At 41.8% G+C, this 21,463-nt stretch overlaps 1 protein-coding gene and 1 long non-coding RNA gene across 3 annotated transcripts in view; one reads left to right on the plus strand and one right to left on the minus strand.

The window, feature by feature from the left end:
* Positions 1-21,463, plus strand: part of LOC138973754 (uncharacterized) — a 279,057-nt gene that overhangs the window by 143,031 nt on the left and 114,563 nt on the right. The gene's annotated exons all lie outside the window — the stretch shown is intronic.
* On the minus strand, positions 12,868-20,881 carry LOC138973740 (uncharacterized). The gene is made up of 4 exons (XR_011458134.1): positions 20,318-20,881; positions 18,425-18,561; positions 16,386-16,496; positions 12,868-13,302 (listed from the first exon to the last, which is right to left on the minus strand). It is a non-coding gene; the product is annotated as an uncharacterized lncRNA (long non-coding RNA).

The raw sequence follows: 21,463 nt of genomic DNA on the forward strand, positions 1-21,463 counted from the left end.
ATCAATTTACATACAATACATTGCTTAAATGAAAAATGTAAGTTCATTTGACATGAGTTAAGAATTATAGAGTAGATTGCACAGACGCAACAAAGCTGTAAATGCCTGTAAATGAGAGAGAGAGAGAGAGAGAGAGAGAGAGAGAGAGAGAGAGAGACAGACAGACAGACAGACAGACAGAGAGCGAGACAGACAGAGAGCGAGAGAGAGGGGGGGGGGGGGGGGGGGGGGATCTTTACAATGAATGTTCATCAAGTTTGTTGGATTCGTACCTTGCACTTCTGCTGTCTTCTTTGACTTTCTCGACTCTTTCTGCCACACCCAATCGAGATCTGTCAATCACCTTTTCCGTCACTGAACTGTAACACACACATAAATTATGTCTTACAGCTCTGCTAAAGCAAACTGCCTGTAACAGGTTTGACTGGTGGTGTGTACATGGTTGCACTTTATGGGTAGCAGACAGTCATAGTACACAGTAAACACTTGCTGATGAAAATAAAATAAGAAAAGTTGTGTATAAAGCGCTATCAATCAGAATTCTAAACGAGAGAGAGAGAAAGAGAGAGACACAGAGAGGGAGAGAAAGAGAGAGAGAGAGAGAGAGAGAGAGAGAGAGAGAGAGAGAGAGAGAGAGAGACAATGACAATGACAATGACAATGACAATTCTTTATTTTACGAGGGTAACAGAATAAGCATTGGTATACTTTTTTGCATCTGGCCCTCGCCCTAAAGAGGGACTAAATCTACTATAAAAACTACTACTACTACAACTACAATACTTACATAATTAGTAATTAGAGAGAGAGAGAGAGAGAACTTGATAGATACCATTTTTCATCTCTGAAACGCGCTGGCTTCTTTCGTACTCCCACCTATCCTTGGCGGATGGTGACTTTATTCAGTTATTCTGCAGAAAAACAGAAATGCTGGAGAAAACCCGTTCTTTTCTGCAGCATTTCTGCATAATGTCATCTTTCGCGAGAGCAACGTTTTTTTCTGCAGTAAAATTGAACTCAAGAATGCTGCAGTAAACCGGAGATGTTGTTTTACTGGAGAAAAACTGTTTACACTTTTTCTTCAGCATTTTGGCATTATTCAGTTATTCTGCAGAAAAACAGAAATGCTGGAGAAAAACTGTCTTTTCTGCAGCATTTCTGAATAATGTCATCTTTCGCCGAAGCAACGGGTTTTTCTGGAGCAAAACATTTTACTGCAGTAAAATTGAAATCAAGAATGCTGCAGTAAAACGGTGCTGTTGTTTTACTGCAGAAAACCTGTTTACAATTTTTCTGCAGCATTTTCAACTTTGCTTAGCATCATTTAACTTTCATCCTTTGTGGTATTTTCAACACCTGTATCGCATTTGAAAACTGTGTAATTTAAAAAAACGAGCACTTCAAAGTTGCGTGTTGACCGATGTCACACATTTCGTCGCCATTTTGACTCGCTCATCGGATTACAAAAATATATTATAAATTCACAAGAACAGATTTGTGTAATATTGAGCGTTCATTTTATTAATAAAATGCCTCAGAAGGCAAATGAATAACATTTGGTTCTGTCATATTTGCAGCAATGTGTCCAAACACATCCCCAAAGTTGTACACCTATCAATTTTTGGTCTGTGCTCAGTATCAGAGACGCCCACATATATATATATATATATATATATAGACATAATACATTGGATATGGGGACTCTGACACCAGCTGGTTATTTGGGAACTTGTTTTCAACTGCTTGCAGCAAGTTGAAATTTGGCATTGTGGTTTATATGTCGACTTAGTACCCAAATATAAAAAGACATTCTGGAAAATGTTATTATTAGGTATATGAAAACATAAGAAGGTCCCCATATCCACGTTCCCAAAAAGCTTGTCTGAATATATACTATATATAATAAAAGTTTCTGGGAACACTAACTTTTTTTTTTAATATTCAGGTGAAACAACATTCTTTCACATGTATTGTTTGCAAAACTTGTTTTAACTTCAAACTTGTAAGATTAAGGCCACGGTCTTCAGTTTTCTCTTTTATTGGTCCTTGTTTGAGCAGTTCTTATGAAGCTAACTCGACACCAGCCGGTTATTTGGGAACTCGTTTTCAACTGCTTGCAGAAAGTTGAAATTTGGCATTGTGGTTTATATGTCGACTTAGTACCCAAATATAACAAGAAGGGCAAAGCCCATACGACTCACATGCTTGACCTTGACCTTTACATGACCTTGACCTTCAGGGTCAAGGTCAAATAACTAAACCTAGCAATGACATCATACACTAAGAACTGCTTTACACATTTTTCCTACCAAAATACATGTGAAGGTCAAGGTCATCCAAGGTCATGCAACACAAAGCTGTTAATTCAAGACATAGGAAGTACAATGGTGCTTATTGGCTCTTTCTACCATGAGATATGGTCACTTTTAGTGGTTCACTACCTTATTTTGGTCACATTTCATAAGGGTCAAAGTGACCTTGACCTTGATCATATGTGACCAAATGTGTCTCATGATGAAAGCATAACATGTGCCCCACATAATTTTTAAGTTTGAAACAGTTATCTTCCATAGTTCAGGGTCAAGGTCACTTCAAAATATGTATACAATCCAACTTTGAAGAGCTCCTGTGACCTTGACCTTGAAGCAAGGTAAACCAAACTGGTATCAAAAGATGGGGCTTACTTTGCCCTATATATCATATATAGGTGAGGTATTCAATCTCAAAAACTTCAGAGAAAATGGGAAAAATGGCTGTTTTTTAGACAACATTTATGGCCCCTGCGACCTTGACCTTGAAGCAAGGTCAAGATGCTATGTATGTTTTTTGGGGCCTTGTCATCATACACCATCTTGCCAAATTTGGTACTGATAGACTGAATAGTGTCCAAGAAATATCCAACGTTAAAGTTTTCCGGACGGACGGACGGACGTCCGGACGGGGGGGGACGGACGTCCGGACGGGGGGGGACGGACGGACGGACGACTCGGGTGAGTACATAGACTCACTTTTGCTTCGCATGTGAGTCAAAAAGACATTCTGGAAAATGTTATTTGTAGGATTTAAATATATATATGAAAACATAATAAGGTCCCCATATCCACGTTCCCAAAAACCTTGTCTGAATATATAATATATATAATAAAAGTTTCTGGGAACACTAACTTTTTTTTTAATATTCAGGCATAACAGCATTCTTTCACATGTATTGTTTGCAAAACTTTTTTTAACTTCAAACTTGTAAGATTAAGGCCACAGTCTTCAGTTTTCTCTTTTATTGGTCCTTGTTTGAGCAGTTCTTATGAAGCTGTGTTGTATTCAAATTGATAGTCGGTTGTGCAAATAGTATTTAACCATGTTTCTTATGCTGTGACAATTTGGGTGTGAATGTGAGTGTGGACGTGGATATATGATTTACTGCAACATTTAAAACAAAATCATGTGCTTTTGCATTTTGGAAATAAATTCTATTGATTGATTGATTGATTGATAGTTTGTCATTTGGTTTCGTACTAGTAAGGAAGTGTTCTTTTCAGCTGTGAGCTTATAAAGTTTATATTGATGCTTCAGACACTGCATAATCTTTTGAAGAACATATTTGCGGAAAAAAATAGCACACACACACACACACACACAGAGCGAGAGCGAGAGAGCGGGGGGGAGAGAGAGAGAGAGAGAGAGAGAGAGAGAGAGAGAGAGAGAGAGAGAGAGAGAGAGAGAGAGAGAGAGAGAGAGAGAGAGAGAGAGATAGAGAGAGAGAGAGAGAGAGAGAGAGAGAGAGAGAGAGAGAGAGCAAGAACATATTTGCGGAAAAAAATAGCACACACACACACACAGAGAGCGAGAGCGAGAGCGAGAGAGAGAGCAAGAGAGAGAGAGAGAGAGCACAATACTCGCTTGCAGTCACTCCCTGTTTGCACAATACACACTGTTCATGAAGGTTTTAAACAGATACTGTTGTTTATTAGTCCAGCATCAACAACACAAACAATAACATAAGCAACTATTGTTTTAAAGAAAAAGACATACCTCGTCTTGCAAAAAGGTGGATTGTTACCGAAAATAAAATACAGTCATTTAAATCTACTGATAACTAAAAAGAACATTAAAGATAATACAGTCTTATGTATAGTCATTGAACCGAAAATTATTAACTTGTAATATGTTTGCAAAAAAATAATCGCACCCAAAAAAACATGATTTTGAAGAAATATGATGTCACTAAGCATGATTAACCTTCGCCAACAGTCGCTAAAAACATTCTTCGCCGACCGTCGTCGAAGGACACATACTTTTAACACAGACAGCCATGCGTAGTCGGAGGACACATACTTCTCAAAGAAAAAAAAACGTGCTCAAGTAGAGAAAACAAGAACAAGAAAAAAAAGTACAGAAATCAGGCTTTTCATTGAATTAGATTATCAAACTAAATATATTTCCAATTTTGTACTTGCATTTATCTTTTTTCGTGTTGTGTAATTACGCACCAAGTTAATTCTTACCTGAAATAAACATTAATCACAACTCAGCTTTTATTTTGACATCGAAAATCGTTATTTCTTAAACACCATGAATCAAAGTCCATGGTAAAAGTGAAACAGGTGACTGAACCATGGGGAGGCAGAAAAAAAGAAATAAACAAGAAAAGGACCACGGGTCCTAAAATCACCCAACCGTATGTGTAGACGGATGGACACAGGCAGGGACGCTGACAAAAGTAACAGTCACCCCCCTTTCCTTTGGGTGGGTGACTAAAAATGACAATAGAGGCTCACCTAAAAATATGTTCTTATCCCATTGGGGCGCATGAGGTGACTAAGAACCCAAAATAAGAGATCCCCCCCCCCCCCACCTCCCAGGGCGGACCCTGGGAACAAAATTCAAAATCAAAAAAGCATTTCAATGGAAAAAAATAACCAAAATCAAATCTGATGATACATTTCATTACTTACTTACTTACTTACTGCCTTTCACGCCTGGTGGCGTGTAGGGCAGCGACAAAGGACCTCCACTTTTGTCTGTCTCTTGCAAGCCTTTCCAGGGTCGCCCATTTCATTACGCTAATAGGATAATTGCCTAACTCAGAGTTAGATAGTTTTGCGACAACGGTTCCATAATAACGCCAACAATTGTGTCAATCATCTGTAAAAAATTCCGAAAAGAAATTGCAAAGAGAAACTGTTGCTGATGCCATGTCAGCAAAATTGCCTAACTCATAAGTCAGTTATCTTAACAGCATACTCATGCTTTTCTGTCTATGCATGTGCATCCCATGGTAAACAAGATCAATAGTAATACATTCATGGAAGTGATTTGGATTAAAGTTCATTCTACTGAAGTACAGAACCCAAAGTTCAATGCAGAGGCTGTTGAACAAATCGCTTTTTCTCAAAACTTGCAAAAGTGAGTTAGGCAATTATCCCATTAGCGTGACGATTTGCAACATATTATATATATTATTAAACATTGCTTAACGTCCAGCTGACTACACAGAGCCGTCTCAAAACGCCCCACGCTGCAAACTAAAAAAACCTAAAAATTACCAATGAAGGTATGTCACCAGTCCTTCTGATAAACCATGTTTACAAGGACATATAATTGTGAGGCTCTGGAATTGATGAGGTACTTTCCCCTGTTTGTAAAAACCAGGTTTTAAAAAGAAAAGAGGATAAAATAATGTCCCCGAAGAACTGTGATCCTTGTATCTCTATCTACTCTGCTTCTTTGCAAGACAAGTTTATACACGATTAGCTGGGAACCTGCGTAAACACTGAGGTTTACTACGAGTTTAAGCAGAGCTTTAAGACATGTCATTTAAGCTATTTTTACACAGCAAAAGGCGGTAAAAATGTCACGTGGGATCATAATCACCACGTTTTCTGCATGCAATCATTTCTCCAATTAGCAATCTTCCCACTGTAACAGCAGCGACTAAAGGCACTTCACATCGCCTCCTTCCCTAGTTTTCAAACCAACATCACAGGGTACCAGACCGCAATTCCGAGAATATACCAGTACTGATTTATGACGTCTCAACATAATTGTCTTAGCAAGATTAAAGCAGAGTAGATAGAAATACAAGGATCCCAGTACTTCGTGGAAAATATTAAGTAAAAATGCAGATCCTTGTTCATCAAGACCGAGGGTCATACAGCAAGACCGAGGGTCATACAGCAAGACCGAGGGTCATACAGCAAGACCGAAGGTCATACAGCAAGACACAAGGTCGTACAGCAAGAGCCAGGGTCCTACAGCAAGACCCAGGATCATACAGCAAAACCCAGGGTCGTACAGCAAGACCCAGGGTCGTACAGCAAGACCCAGGGTCGTACAGCAAGACCCAGGGTCGTACAGCAAGACCCAGGGTCGTACAGCAAGACCCAGGGTCTTACAGCAAGAGCCAGGGTCATATAGCAAGACACAGGGTCATACAGCAAGACACAGGGTCATACAGCAAGACACAGGGTCATACAGCAAGAGCCAGGGTCATACAGCAAGACCCAGGGTCCTACAGCAAGACACAGGGTCCTACAGCAAGACACAGGGTCCTACAGCAAGACACAGGGTCCTACAGCAAGAGCCAGGGTCATACAGCAAGACCCAGGGTCCTACAGCAAGACACAGGGTCCTACAGCAAGACACAGGGTCATACAGCAAGAGCCAGGGTCCTACAGCAAGACACAGGGTCCTGCAAGAGCCAGGGTCCTACAGCAAGACACAGGGTCCTACAGCAAGGCACAGGGTCCTACAGCAAGACACAGGGTCCTACAGCAAGAGCCAGGGTCCTACAGCAAGAGCCAGGGTCCTACAGCAAGACACAGGGTCCTACAGCAAGAGCCAGGGTCCTACAGCAAGACCCAGGGTCCTACAGCAAGACCCAGGGTCCTACAGCAAGAGCCAGGGTCGTACAGCAAGAGCCAGGGTCGTACAGCAGGACACAGGGTCCTACAGCAAGACACAGGGTCCTACAGCAAGACACAGGGTCCTACAGCAAGACACAGGGTCCTACAGCAAGAGCCAGGGTCCTACAGCAAGAGCCAGGGTCCTACAGCAAGAGCCAGGGTCCTACAGCAAGACACAGGGTCCAACAGCAAGACACAGGGTCATACAGCAAGACACAGGGTCATACAGCAAGACACAGGGTCATACAGCAAGACCCAGGGTCCTACAGCAAGACCCAGGGTCCTACAGCAAGACACAGGGTCCTACAGCAAGACACAGGGTCCTACAGCAAGACCCAGGGTCCTACAGCAAGACCCAGGGTCCTACAGCAAGACACAGGGTCCTACAGCAAGACACAGGGTCATACAGCAAGAGCCAGGGTCCTACAGCAAGACACAGGGTCCTGCAAGAGCCAGGGTCCTACAGCAAGACACAGGGTCCTACAGCAAGACACAGGGTCCTACAGCAAGACACAGGGTCATACAGCAAGACACAGGGTCCTACAGCAAGAGCCAGGGTCCTACAGCAAGAGCCAGGGTCCTACAGCAAGACACAGGGTCCAACAGCAAGAGCCAGGGTCCTACAGCAAGACACAGGGTCCTACAGCAAGACACAGGGTCATACAGCAAGACCCAGGGTCCTACAGCAAGACCCAGGGTCCTACAGCAAGACCCAGGGTCCTACAGCAAGACCCAGGGTCCTACAGCAAGAGCCAGGGTCGTACAGCAAGACCCAGGGTCCTACAGCAAGACCCAGGGTCCTACAGCAAGACCCAGGGTCCTACAGCAAGAGCCAGGGTCGTACAGCAAGAGCCAGGGTCGTACAGCAAGAGCCAGGGTCGTACAGCAAGACACAGGGTCGTACAGCAAGACACAGGGTCGTACAGCAAGACACAGGGTCGTACAGCAAGACACAGGGTCGTACAGCAAGAGCCAGGGTCGTACAGCAAGAGCCAGGGTCCTACAGCAAGACACAGGGTCCTACAGCAAGACACAGGGTCCTACAGCAAGACACAGGGTCGTACAGCAAGACACAGGGTCGTACAGCAAGACACAGGGTCCTACAGCAAGAGCCAGGGTCCTACAGCAAGACACAGGGTCCTACAGCAAGAGCCAGGGTCCTACAGCAAGACACAGGGTCATACAGCAAGACACAGGGTCATACAGCAAGACACAGGGTCATACAGCAAGACACAGGGTCATACAGCAAGACACAGGGTCCTACAGCAAGAGCCAGGGTCCTACAGCAAGACACAGGGTTCTACAGCAAGACACAGGGTCCTACAGCAAGACACAGGGTCCTACAGCAAGAGCCAGGGTCCTACAGTAAGAGCCAGGGTCCTACAGCAAGAGCCAGGGTCCTACAGCAAGAGCCAGGGTCCTACAGCAAGACACAGGGTCCTACAGCAAGACACAGGGTCCTACATCAAGACCCAGGGTCGTACACCAAGACCCAGGGTCGTACAGCAAGACCCAGGGTCGTACAGCGGATTGCAAAGAGCCTATTAAGGGCCCACACAAACTTTAACTTGTCACAACAAGTTATAAATCACAAGTTGAAAAAGAACTATGTACACATTAAAAATCTTGGCATTATTAATTGTTTTGTCGTTTAAGCTATTTTTACACAATGAAAGGCGGTAAAAATGTCACGTGGGATCATAATCACCACGTTTTCTGCATGCAATCATTTCTCCAATTAGCAATCTTTCCACTGTGACAGCAGCGACTAAAGGCACTTCACATCGCCTCCTTCCCTAGTTTTCAAACTGATATCACAGGGTACCAGACCGCAATTCCGAGAATATACCAGTACTGATTTATGACGTCTCAACATAATTGTCTTAGCAAGATTAAAGCAGAGTAGATAGAAATACAAGGATCCCAGTACTTCGTGGAAAATATTGAGTAAAAATGCAGATCCTTGTTGATCAAGACCTAGGGTCATACAGCAAGACCGAGGGTCATACAGCAAGACCGAGGGTCATACAGCAATCCCCAGAGTCATGCATACATACATAACGCGTATAGCCCAGCGGACTGCAAAGAGTCTATTAAGGGCTTACACAAACTTTAACTTGTCACAACGAGTTATAAATCACAAGCTGAAAAGGAACTATGTACACATTAAAAATCTTGGCATTATTAATTGTTTTGTCATTAAACAAAGATCGACCGATCAAACACAGCAATAACACCTTCCTATTTCAAGTTTTACGAATCGTAGTCACACTCAATTCGTCAAAACTTTGAACATCGTGATTTGTATGTCGTACGTGACATGAAAACCCATGGTCATACAGCAAGACCCAGGGTCGTACAGCAAGATCCAGGGTCGTACAGCAAGACCCAGGGTCGTACAGCAAGACCCAGGGCCGTACAGCAAGAGCCAGGGTCGTACAGCAAGACCCAGGGTCGTACAACAAGACCCAGGGCCATGCATACATACATAACATATCGCGTATAGCCCAGCAGACTGCAAAGAGCCTATTTTTGTCTTGCTGTATGACTGGGAATTGCAGATATGTTCTTCAAAAGATTATGCCGTGTCTGAAGCATCAATATAAACGCTTATAGCTCACAGCTGAAAAGAACACTTCCTTACTAGTACGAAACCAAATGACAAACTATCAATTTGAATACAAAACAGCTTCATAAGAACTGCTCAAACAAGGGAAAGAGAAAACTGAAGACCGTGGCCTTAATCTTACAAGTTTGAAGTTAAAACAAGTTTTGCAAACAATACATGTGAAAGAATGTTGTTATGCCTGTGTCTGCAAGAACAGGCACTACTTCTTCTGATTCTAAGGAAACAAGCCAAAAGCTTTCTCATGAGGAGAGCAAAACAGGTCCTAGAAAAAGGAAGCTTGCCAGCCGTGTCTTACTCTCAGACTTTGAATCTGAGGAAACAAGCCAAAAGCTCTCTAATGAGGAGAGCAAAACAGGTCCTAGAAAAAGGAAGCTTGCCAGCCGTGTCTTACTCTCAGACTCTGAATCTGAGGAAACAAGCCAAAAGCTCTCTAATGAGGAGAGCAAAACAGGTCCTAGAAAAAGGAAGCTTGCCAGCCATGACTCTGATTCTGAGTACAGTGAGACAAAGCTAAACAGAGAAGAGATGAAAACATGTCGTCCTAAAAAAAGAAAGATTGGCCGCCATTTATCAACTTCTAAAGACAAAGGGACAAAGCTAACGAAGACCGGCTGGTCTAGTGCCGAAATACAAGCTTTGAAAGCTTGTTTTGGACATCTCTTACAAAGAGGCACCTACCCATCTGGAAAACAAATTCAAATTGCAATCAGTCAAAATGACTGTCTTAAAAATAGAACAACTTTGAATGTGCGATCAAAGCTACAGCACTTGATGAGACACTGGCAATAAGGGCAACCAGTTTGTCATTGCAGTTTTGCACTGTCCGACAGTGACAAACATAGGCGAAAACATTGTCTCCTGACATCTTGTCTCACAACTCCAGGTAGTTCATCATTATGATCGACAGTGACAAACATAGGCGAAAACATAATATCTGCTGACTGCAGATGTGTACAATGCGTATAATGTATGATGCGTGTACATATTCCTAATTCCAGTTCCGTTTCCTATGCATTACCAACCGGGTCAAAATTACCCCATGCTTTCAATGAAGCGGGTTAGGGGGAGTCTTATATTGGTTGGGACGAGAAAGAATTTACCTGATGCTCCCCAGCATGTCATAAGAGGCGACTAACGGTTCTGTTTCTCCTTTTACCCTTGTTAAGTGTTTCTTGTATAGAATATAGTCAATGTTTGTAAAGATTTTAGTCAAGCAGTATGTAAGAAATGTGAAGTCCTTTGTACTGGAAACTTGCATTCTCCCAGTAAGGTAATATATTGTACTACGTTGCAAGCCCCTGGAGCAATTTTTTTATTAGTGCTTTTGTGAACAAGAAACAATTAACAAGTGGCTCTATCCCATCTCCCCCCTTTCCCCTATCCCATAAAACAGCTTCATAAGAACTGCTCAAACAAGGACCAATAAAAGAGAAAACTGAAGACCGTGGCCTTAATCTTACAGGTTTGAAGTTAAAACAAGTTTTGCAAACAATACATGTGAAAGAATGTTGTTATGCCTGAATATTAAAAAAAAAAGTTAGTGTTCCCAGAAACTTTTATTATATATATTATATATTCAGACAAGCTTTTTGGGAACGTGGATATGGGGACCTTATTATGTTTTCATATATATATATTCAAATCCTACAAATAACATTTTCCAGAATGTCTTTTTATATTTGGGTACTAAGTCGACATATAAACCACAATGCCAAATTTCAACTTTCTGCAAGCAGTTGAAAACGAGTTCCCAAATAACCGGCTGGTGTCAGAGTTAGCTTCATAAGAACTGCTCAAACAAGGACCAATAAAAGAGAAAACTGAAGACCGTGGCCTTAATCTTACAAGTTTGAAGTTAAAACAAGTTTTGCAAGCAATACATGTGACAGAATGTTGTTATGCCTGAATATTAAAAAAAATTAGTTAGTGTTCCCAGAAACTTTTATTATATATATAATAAAAGTTTCTGGGAACACTAACTTTTAAAAAAAATTAAATCGATCAACACACACACAAACAAACAAACATAACAACAATAAAATAAAAAAAAATAAAAAAAGGACATACATGTTCATGTCTTGTCGTTTTAAAAGTATAACTAAAAAAGAACTTATAACTAGATATTTAACAATGGTACATAGAACATTCAGAAAGTTGAAATTTCGCACTGTGGTTTATATGTCGACCTAGTACCCAAATATATATAGACATTCTGGAAAACGTTATTTGTTTAGGATTTAAATATATATGTGAAAACATGTATAATAAGGTCCCCATATCCACGTTCCCCATAATCCTAAACAAATAACGTTTTCCAGAATGTCTATATATATTTGGGTACTAGGTCGACATATAAACAACAATGCCAAATTTCAAGTTTCTGGGAACACTAACTAATTTTTTTTTAATATTCAGGCATAACAACATTCTTTCACATGTATTGTTTGCAAAACTTGTTTTAACTTCAAACTTGTAAGATTAAGGCCACGGTCTTCAGTTTTCTCTTTTATTGGTCCTTGTTTGAGCAGTTCTTATGAAGCTGTGTTGTATTCAAATTGATAGTTTGTCATTTGGTTTCGTACTTCTGTAGTAAGGAAGTGTTCTTTTCAGCTGTGAGCTATAAGCGTTTATATTGATGCTTCAGACACGGCATAATCTTTTGAAGAACATATCTGCAATTCCCAGTCATACAGCAAGACAAAAATAGGCTCTTTGCAGTCTGCGAGCAAGTTGTCTCAATCTCTGTGCTATGTAATTTTTTCTAGCTGGTCCATATTTCTTCAGTAAGCTTTCGCCAAAAAGCAACAACATGCTGTCTTTGCCCACAACTTCAGCTAGTCCATCTTAAAACCGTGTCTTCATTTAGTGCTGAAGCTTTGCTCGCACATTCATACATGTTCTATTGTTGAGACAAGTATTTTGGTTAATTGCGGCTTGAATTATCTTTCCTGACGGATACATGCCTTTTTGAAGGAGATGCCCAAAACCATTTATTAAAGTTTGTATTTCAGCATGAGACCAGCTTGAATTTACGCTTGTCTTCATGATCTTTGTCGACCTCTGCCTTTAATTAGGTAATAAACAATACATGTTATTAGTAGTAGCAAAAGTATTTAGATATTATAAGAGTATGTCCACTAGAACCCGACATGTAGCATCTATATATAAATACAATTTAAATAATATTGAGGCGGTTTCTGCGACTTCCATTACTCGCGCAGAAGCGTCTGATTGGAGAAACTAGAGGTCAAAGTATGTACCAAAATGTTGCTAACTTGACGTTGAGCAATGTAAAATAATATATTTTTTTAAAACAAACTTTGAACTCGAATTTCTCCAATCAGAAGATTCTGCACGAGTAATGAAAGTCGCAGAAACCGTCACATATGATGGTGGCGGTATAAACATACCAAGCGGTTCTGCATGTGTGCGACATGTGTAGTCGCAATCCTTGACGGAGGAGTCATCGCTCCCCAAATCACCCATGATGCCGGTGTTGTCATTGCCCAAATCACCCACGATGCCGGTGTCGTCATTGCCCAAATCAGCCACGATGCCGGTGTCGTCATTTCCCAAATCAGCCACGAATTGCCCAAATCACCCACGATGCCGGTGTCGTCATTGCCCAAATCACCCACGATGCCAGTGTCGTCATTGCCCAAATCACCCACGATGCCAGTGTCGTCATTGAATCACCCACGATGCCAGTGTCGTCATTGCCCAAATCACCCACGATGCCGGTGTTGTCATTGCCCAAATCACCATGACCAACTGAAACAAAGATTAGTTTAAAATTATAGAATCTTTGCTTATTGTTGATTTATAACACCGACACAAGACAGACGATGGACCTTCTTGACTGTCACGACCTCAAACAGCATGTAGACGCTCCCACACGCAAAACACACATCATTGACTGGATTGTCACCCACGAGTCCACTGACCTGGTGTACGACATCCTGCTGAATGACTACCTCAGATCCGATCATTCTGCAGTTTTGTTCTCTCTTAAGATGGCCAAACCATCCAAACAGAAAAAGCGCGTAGTCCGCCGTAACCTCAAAGAAGTTAACACTGACACATTTCGCGCAGAAGCAGCCCGCCGACTGCTTGATCCTCCGGTATCCTCAGACCCTGTACGTCATTACGACTCCACTCTCAGCACACTTCTTGACGAACATGCACCCGCAAAAACCAAACTCATCGTAGATTGGCCTTCTGCACCCTCGATCACAGCTGAAGTTAAGTATACAAAACAGTTGCGTCGCCGAGCAGAGAGGAAGTTGCGAACCTCAAAGCTGGTAGTTGACAGACAGATTTACAACAAGCAAATGGAACATGCTCAGACACTCATCGCAGACGCCAAACAATCGCACTACAGCACCAAAATCTGTGAAACAACCCCTGCCAAAACACTCTTCTCCACAGTGAATGACCTTCTTGGCTGCTCTTCTGCTTCTCCCTTGCCCAACAACATCGACCCCTCCAAACTGTCGCAAGCTTTCTCTGATTACTTCCATAACAAGATCCAAACCATCCGTGACAAACTAGACAAAATCCCACACCAAAACTCTGAAACTCCTCCTGCATTTACAGGCACTCCCTTCACACACTTTCAGCCTCTCACTCTCACTGACCTGGAGAAAGTCCTCAAAGAAATGACCTTGAAAACCTGTGACCTTGACCCTCTTCCCACACAACTCTACTCTGACTGTCTTCCTGAACTCCTCCCTTCTATTCTCAAAATCATCAACACTTCTCTGCAAACAGGCACTGTCCCCAACTCCTTTAAGACTGCTATTGTCAAACATCTACTGAAGAAACCATCGCTCGACCCAAACACTCTCAGCAACTACCGCCCTGTCTCAAACCTTTCCTTCATCTCCAAACTCCTTGAAAGAGTCGTCCTGAAACAACTCAACTCTCACCTTCTTTGCAACAATCTTCTCTCTCCGCTTCAATTTGCCTATCGTCCTCACCACTCCACCGAAACTGCCCTTCTCAAAATCACTAATGATCTCCTCCTTGCCACTGACCAAGCTGAAATCTCTGCCGTCGCTCTACTTGATCTATCAGCGGCCTTTGACACAGTCGACCACAACATCCTCCTTCAACGCCTTCAGCACACCTTTGGTATCCATAGCACAGCTCTTTCTTGGTTCTCTTCTTATTTCACCGACCGCTACCAGACTGTTTCGATTGACAAACTGAACTCTGACCCCATCAGGCTTGAGTGCGGAGTCCCTCAGAGCTCAGTCCTTGGGCCTGTACTATTTACTCTCTACACTCAACCTCTTGACCACATCCTTGACCGACACAACGTTCTCCACCACTCTTTTGTCGACGACTCTCAACTTCACAACAGCTCTTCCCCTGACCAGTCTGAATCTCTTCTTTCCTCTATCTCTGACACTATCACTGACGTGCAGAATTGGATGACAGAAAACAAACTTCAGCTCAATAGCAACAAAACTGAAGCTATCCTAATAGGCACTACATCCAAACTCTCCAAAGCCACTTCCGACTCTCTTCAACTCTCTGACTCTTCTGTCCCTCTGTCTTCTGCTGTCAAAAACCTCGGAGTCACTCTAGACAACACCCTTTCCATGAAACAACACATCTCTTCTGTCTCTCGCACCTGCTACTTCCAACTCCGCCGCATCGCCACTATCCGCAAGTACCTCACCACAGATGCTACCGCCAAACTGGTCACTTCCACCATTCTCTCACGTCTTGACTATTGTAACTCTCTCTTGGCGGGTCTTCCCTCTTCTTCTATCTCTCGTCTCCAACGCATTCAAAATAGCTCTGCCCGTCTTGCCTTACGAAAGAAAAAGGGAGATCATATCACCCCCCTCCTAAATCAGCTCCACTGGTTGCCCGTTCCTGCCCGTATCACATACAAAATCAACACTCTCACCTACAAATGCCTCCATGGTCTCGCCCCTGCCTATCTCTCCGACTCTCTCTCTCTCTCTATGTCCCTTCACGAGCACTCAGATCATCTGCCGACTCCCTCAAGCTCAACATCCCCCACACCAAACTCAAAACAGCAGGTCAACGCTCATTTTCTTTCCAAGCACCTAGCCAATGGAACACACTACCTCTCCCCCTCCGTCAACAACAGTCCCTCGAATCATTCAAATCTGCACTCAAGACATTCCTTTTTTCCACATAATCCATGCATTCTACACTGCCCACCCCATCCCACCTTGAATAACTGTACATATTTTAATGGTTGCTGGTGTGTGTGTGTTGGTGACTTTAAGTCTCCGTGTGTGTGAATGAGTGTATGTGCGCCTTGAGTCGCCTGTTGGTGAGATATGTGCGCGTTATAAATATTCGTATTATTATTATTATTTATGTCAAACACTCTACCGTACCTCGAAATGTTTTAGCTCTTTGCTCAAGTGCTATCATTATTATTATTAGCATTGCTTAACGTCTAGCCGACTACGGAGAGCCTTCTCAAGATATCCCCATGCTGCCAACTAAAAAACAACAAAAAACATCATTGGAGGTCTGTCACTAGCCCCGTAGATGAACCCGACATGTAGCATCTATATATAAATAAAATTTAAATAATATTGTGGCGGTTTCTGCGACTTCCATTACTCGTGCAGAAGCTTCTGATTGGAGAAACTACAGGTCAAAGTTTGTCCCAAAATGTTTTATTATTATTTCACGTTGCTTAACATCTAGCCTGTGTTGCTAACTGGATGTTGAGCAATGTGAAATAATAATAAGAACATTTGGGAACAAGCTTTGACCTCGAGTTTCTCCAATCAGAAGTTCTGCACGAGTAGTGGAAGTCTCAGAAACCGTCACTTATGATGGTGGCGGTATAAACATACCAAGCGGTTCTGCATGTGTGCTCGTCACGTCGCAATCCTTGACGGAGGGGTCATCGCTGCCCAAATCACCCACGATGCCGGTGTTGTCATTGCCCAAATCACCATGACCAACTGAAACAAAGATTAGTTTAAAATTATAGAATCTTTGCTAATTATTGATTTATGTCACTCTATCGTAAATAAGAACAAAACGTCCCAGTCTCTAGGCTGGGGGAGGATGGAATCTGTGGCATCCCGGAGGCCGTCATTGCCCCCACGACTTCAAAGAGAGAGAGAGAGAGAGAGAGAGAGAGAGACTTCAAAGAGAGAGAGAGAGAGAGAGAGAGAGAGAGAGAGAGAGAGAGAGAGAACCAACGTATGGTTCCTGATGGCTTTCTTGCCTGAAGAGTGAAGTCAGGTGTATGTAATTTCATCGTTGCATGCACAACAGAAACTTCTTAATCATAAACTCCATTATCTTTTTTGAGAATCTAACTCCTTCATCCACTTCCAAGACCATTTATTTGGATGTTTTGCCTCACTTGGCAACTTGTCGTCAAGCTGATTTGCACATGGGTCTCCATTCTTGAAAAAATCCACGCTTTCACTTATCGTGGTGGCCATTTTGAATGTAAAACAGGAAGTGACCACAAAGGGAAGCAAAGACTTGTGGGAGAAAAAGTGAATCTTTTTGAGACAAGTGAGGCCCTGATAAGGATGTTTAGGGAAAATGTAACTTTTGAAAACATAGGTAAATGTAAACATCCTTGTCAGGGCCTCACTTGTCTCAAAAAGATTGCAAGCGCTTACGCTCTGCAACGCTGGGCTGTTTGACGAAATTATATTTATTATATCGCGCATGCACAAGATGTTTGAAAATGCGGGAATTGGTATTTCTTTGCGTGAAAAGGCGCGCATCCAAATTTTATTTTTGCGGGATTTCTTTCATATTTGCGGGAATGCGCGGTCTAGAATCGACACTGCGACAGATCAAAACGTGTCAGAAGGTTTTTGCCAGAATGGAAGGACGAATTTCCTTGGTTAGATTTCGACAGTGGAGTGTGCGTGAGCGCAACTCCATGACTGTGTGTAGGGGTGGGGACGAGTTTTTGCATTCAGATTGTGGGTAACCTGATTTTTGTGCGGGTAAGTTAAAAATGACATGTTACATACCCGGGGAAAGCTGAATTGACAAAAATGTGGCCACCCCTGCGTCCCGTGACAGTAAGGTGGGTTCGTATCATGAAGGAGTTAACAAAAGTGACATTTAGCCCTAATGACAGTGAGGGGCGACATTTGTATTATAGCCTACAACAATACAAATGTCGCCCCTCACTGTCATCAAAGGGTACGAGTCGTGCATCCCTCTCATTACTAGTACTATTGATTGCCAGCACTAAGAAAACTATTAGGAAAGGGTGTATTTTTCAAATAAGTCCAGAGGCTATTTAATTTAGTAGCAATGGACTTCAGACTTTTTATGGAAGAGAACAAATTCCAAAATGATAGGTTTTAAATCGTTTTAAGTAGGGCTAGGCGAGGCGCTCTCTTGCCAACATTGCGTCATAATCTGAAAGGTTCCGCGACGCAATATTCCTGATCCTGATACTTAGCTGCGTCGATATCATCGGAAAATGCACTTTCCAAACCTACTTGTGATATAGACTGCGCACATTTCTTTGCAACCAAACAGCGCCGAAACTCAATTATGTAAGACAGATCTCTTACTTTATCAACATCAGTGGTTGTCTATTGACAACTTGATGCGGCATGCGTGTTCAGATTGTTACGCGAAGCTGTGGTTCACTCTCCCATCTCTGTCAAAATGGCGGAAGGCCGAATCAAGCCACCAGCCACACGTCACTTCCGGAGAGGGACATTATTTTCTTTCGTTTTCTCCCGAGCTTTTGAGAATACGGGTTAGAAAAGTGAGTCATTATCTTCACTGGAACATATTGAATACGAACTCTAGCGCATAAGTCATTAAATTGAAAGAAGAAAGAGAAACAAATGGTTATTTCAGTATTTTTTTTTACCATGGAGACAGCCTTTAAACTTACCACAGATATGTCGTCAGGACATGAATCCAGCCAATGTGTGACTTTCGTGGTCTCGTATACACATGGAATTGCGAAGTTCTGAAGACATGGGCTTGTGAAGTTGTGTTGAAGTGGACTTGGACGGGATTTGTCGTGTTCTGTAGACCCAAAACACTGATTTGTACATTCATGTGTTGGAAAACACAGGATTTCCATTTCGTAAAGTTTCAATCAAGCCGCCATTCGTGTTTCAATTTTCAGCTACTTGAATCTAGTTTTGCCTTTCCATATTTGGCTAATCATTATGAGCTATTAAAGGGGCACGCCATAGCTATAGTTCGGACAATTTGCATCGAGTCTATCAGAATCCTCACCTTCCAAACTGTAATATTCCCACGTTCCACATCCACAAACCCTGCATAGCTACAGAAAGCAGAAATGTTTGAAGAACTAAATCCTTGCGCGCATTTATGTGTAGTGGAAGTGAGTGACAAGCCAGAGCTACGCTTCACTCACAACCCAATTTGGCAACCGTCAGTTTAAAGCAATTTAATTGCAGATAAATGTCAGTTATAACCCTCTATTTCTGATCAGGTCTCCATGCAATCACTTTTTGTTCTTCCAGTCTATTTAGATAGCTGGGATAATATTGCAGAGGGACCTCCTCATGAATATTTCATCTACATCAGTGTTGCTGCCAGCGTTAGAGGACAATAGGTCATTTGGACCTGACCGTAAGAAATCAATAGGTCCAAATGTCCTGGCTTTAAAAAAGTAATAGGTCTTACCGTCTACAATTGACCGCGGCACCCTTGTTAATTTTAAAGTAAATCACAAATTTGTGTCAGCACACACGCATGTGTGTGTGTTTGTGTGTGAGTGTGGGAGGGGAAAGAGAGAGAGAGGGAGCTGATTTTCCACAATAAGTTATAACGTGACTTCAAATTAATTTTGCCATTTAATGACAATAAACGTTCAACTTTGGCAATTGCCAGAAACTTAAACTGCCAACCGTCAGAATCAACCAGGTAAACATGGTTAGATCACGCCACCTATTTGTCAAATATGATATGAACTTAAAATAAATGGGAAAAAATGACTAGAATATTCAAGGACTCCTGAAACAAAAAGGTAACATTTGAAACACTAGCTGTGTTGGTCCTAGAGTACAGTGTCACTGCCATTCCTAGGTACTGGTGGATTTTCAGAGAACAGCCTCCTGGAACAGAGAGTGGAGTGTACACTAGTACGACCTCATCTAGAATACGGCAATCCTGCCTGGTTTCCGAGACTAGTACGCCAATCAACATCAATCGCAAGAGTCCAAAGAAGAGCTACTAAACTGATTTACGAAATAAAAGACTACACATATGAAGAGAGACTAAGATACTTGACTTTGCCTACACTAAAGGCAAGAAGAAAGAGAGGGGACCTAATACAAGCGTATAATATTTAACGACATTGATGACACTAACAAAGATTTCTTTTTTAAATCACCGCAGACTAACATTGTTGTAACACGTAACAGTACTGACAAAATACAAAAAGAAAGACATGATAATAACAATACAAGAAAATTTGCTTTCAGCTATAGAGTTACAAATGACTGGAACAAACTAACAACTAACATTAAACGGGCTCCCAGTACAAATGCTTTCAAGAACCTCATTGACAAACACAACGCTGGACACGACAGTCGTTGCAATAGTCACTCCCGGTGCACTTCACTTCAGTGATTGCCTTCGAGGGCCGATTAGACAGCCATTGACCAGAACTATCAATTCACAGCGGAATTCCCACTCAGAAGAGACTCCTTCGATGCGAAGAAGCCCTCTCAAATCTTCAATGCCTAACTCAAATAAATAGATATAACACTGTTCTTATAAAGTGCGCTACATAAAATCTAAGGCTTACCTGTACGAGTGGTGTGCCTGATTGTACGAAAGGGAAAAAAATCCCATGCAGCGACCATGTTCATTGTTCAGATTTCTTGAAAAGGCCCGGATCGCTTATCGCTTACGCTCTAAACAATAATAAATATTTCACTGAGGTAAAGCAATTATTTCCAAATGTTCAGAAAATATAAGATAAACTTGTGAAATAAACCTGTAAAATAGTTATTTTACAGTTTTATTTTACACAGCAATGTTAAAAAAAAAAGAGAGAGAGAGATAATTTTTTTTTTTTTTTAGTGTCGTAAGCACAAGAATGCTAAAAGCTCAGAAGAGATTGTTTGACGATGCAGAGATCTGTAGCAAGGGAAGGGGGACAACCAAGTCAGAACTCAAATGCTTTTGGGAACACGAGTTAAAACCCCTCAATGGTCAAGCTGAACACGAAAATTACATTTTGAGGTTACCTTGGATATGAGAACATGCTAATGTTCCCATAACCACAGAATGTTCCCAGATCCACGCTCTCACACTTACAGATGTCCCCAGATCCAAGACATTTTAAAAGTATATATATATATATATATATATATATATATATATATATATATATATATATATATATATATATATATATATATGTGTGTGTGTGTGTGCGTGTGTGTGTGTGTGTGTGTGTGTGTGTGTGTGTGTGTGTGTGTGGTGTGCGATTCATAGAAATTTACTGGACAGATCTTCATGAAACTTTGCACACAAATGTTCCGACCCCCAACCCTTCACCCTGATTCAAACTCATGTATCACAATTCCAGCGCTCTACCAACTGACCTACAGCGCTCCCAAATTATTTCTTTTTATCAATTTTGTCAGTCAAGATATGGGGGTGGGGTTGGTACGGGAGTAATTGTGAAGCAGACAATAACGCAACAACTTATTTTGTTTACAGGTATTGTTTCTGAATACAGTGAACTTACCTGTGTTCAAGTCTAGTTATGTTCTGTCGAGCGAATTTTTTTTTAAATACGTTTTTACTACTAAAGGAGTGATAATTTTATGTGTACGCCCTCGAGAAACCTCGATCATTTTCTGAAAATGCACGTTGATAAGTACCGTTTTATGATAAAGTTATACTCTCCATTCATTTATCTACACAAACTACCGGTAATGTT

Source organism: Littorina saxatilis, linkage group LG8, assembly GCF_037325665.1.
Source record: "Littorina saxatilis isolate snail1 linkage group LG8, US_GU_Lsax_2.0, whole genome shotgun sequence".
Lineage (NCBI taxonomy): Eukaryota > Metazoa > Mollusca > Gastropoda > Littorinimorpha > Littorinidae > Littorina > Littorina saxatilis.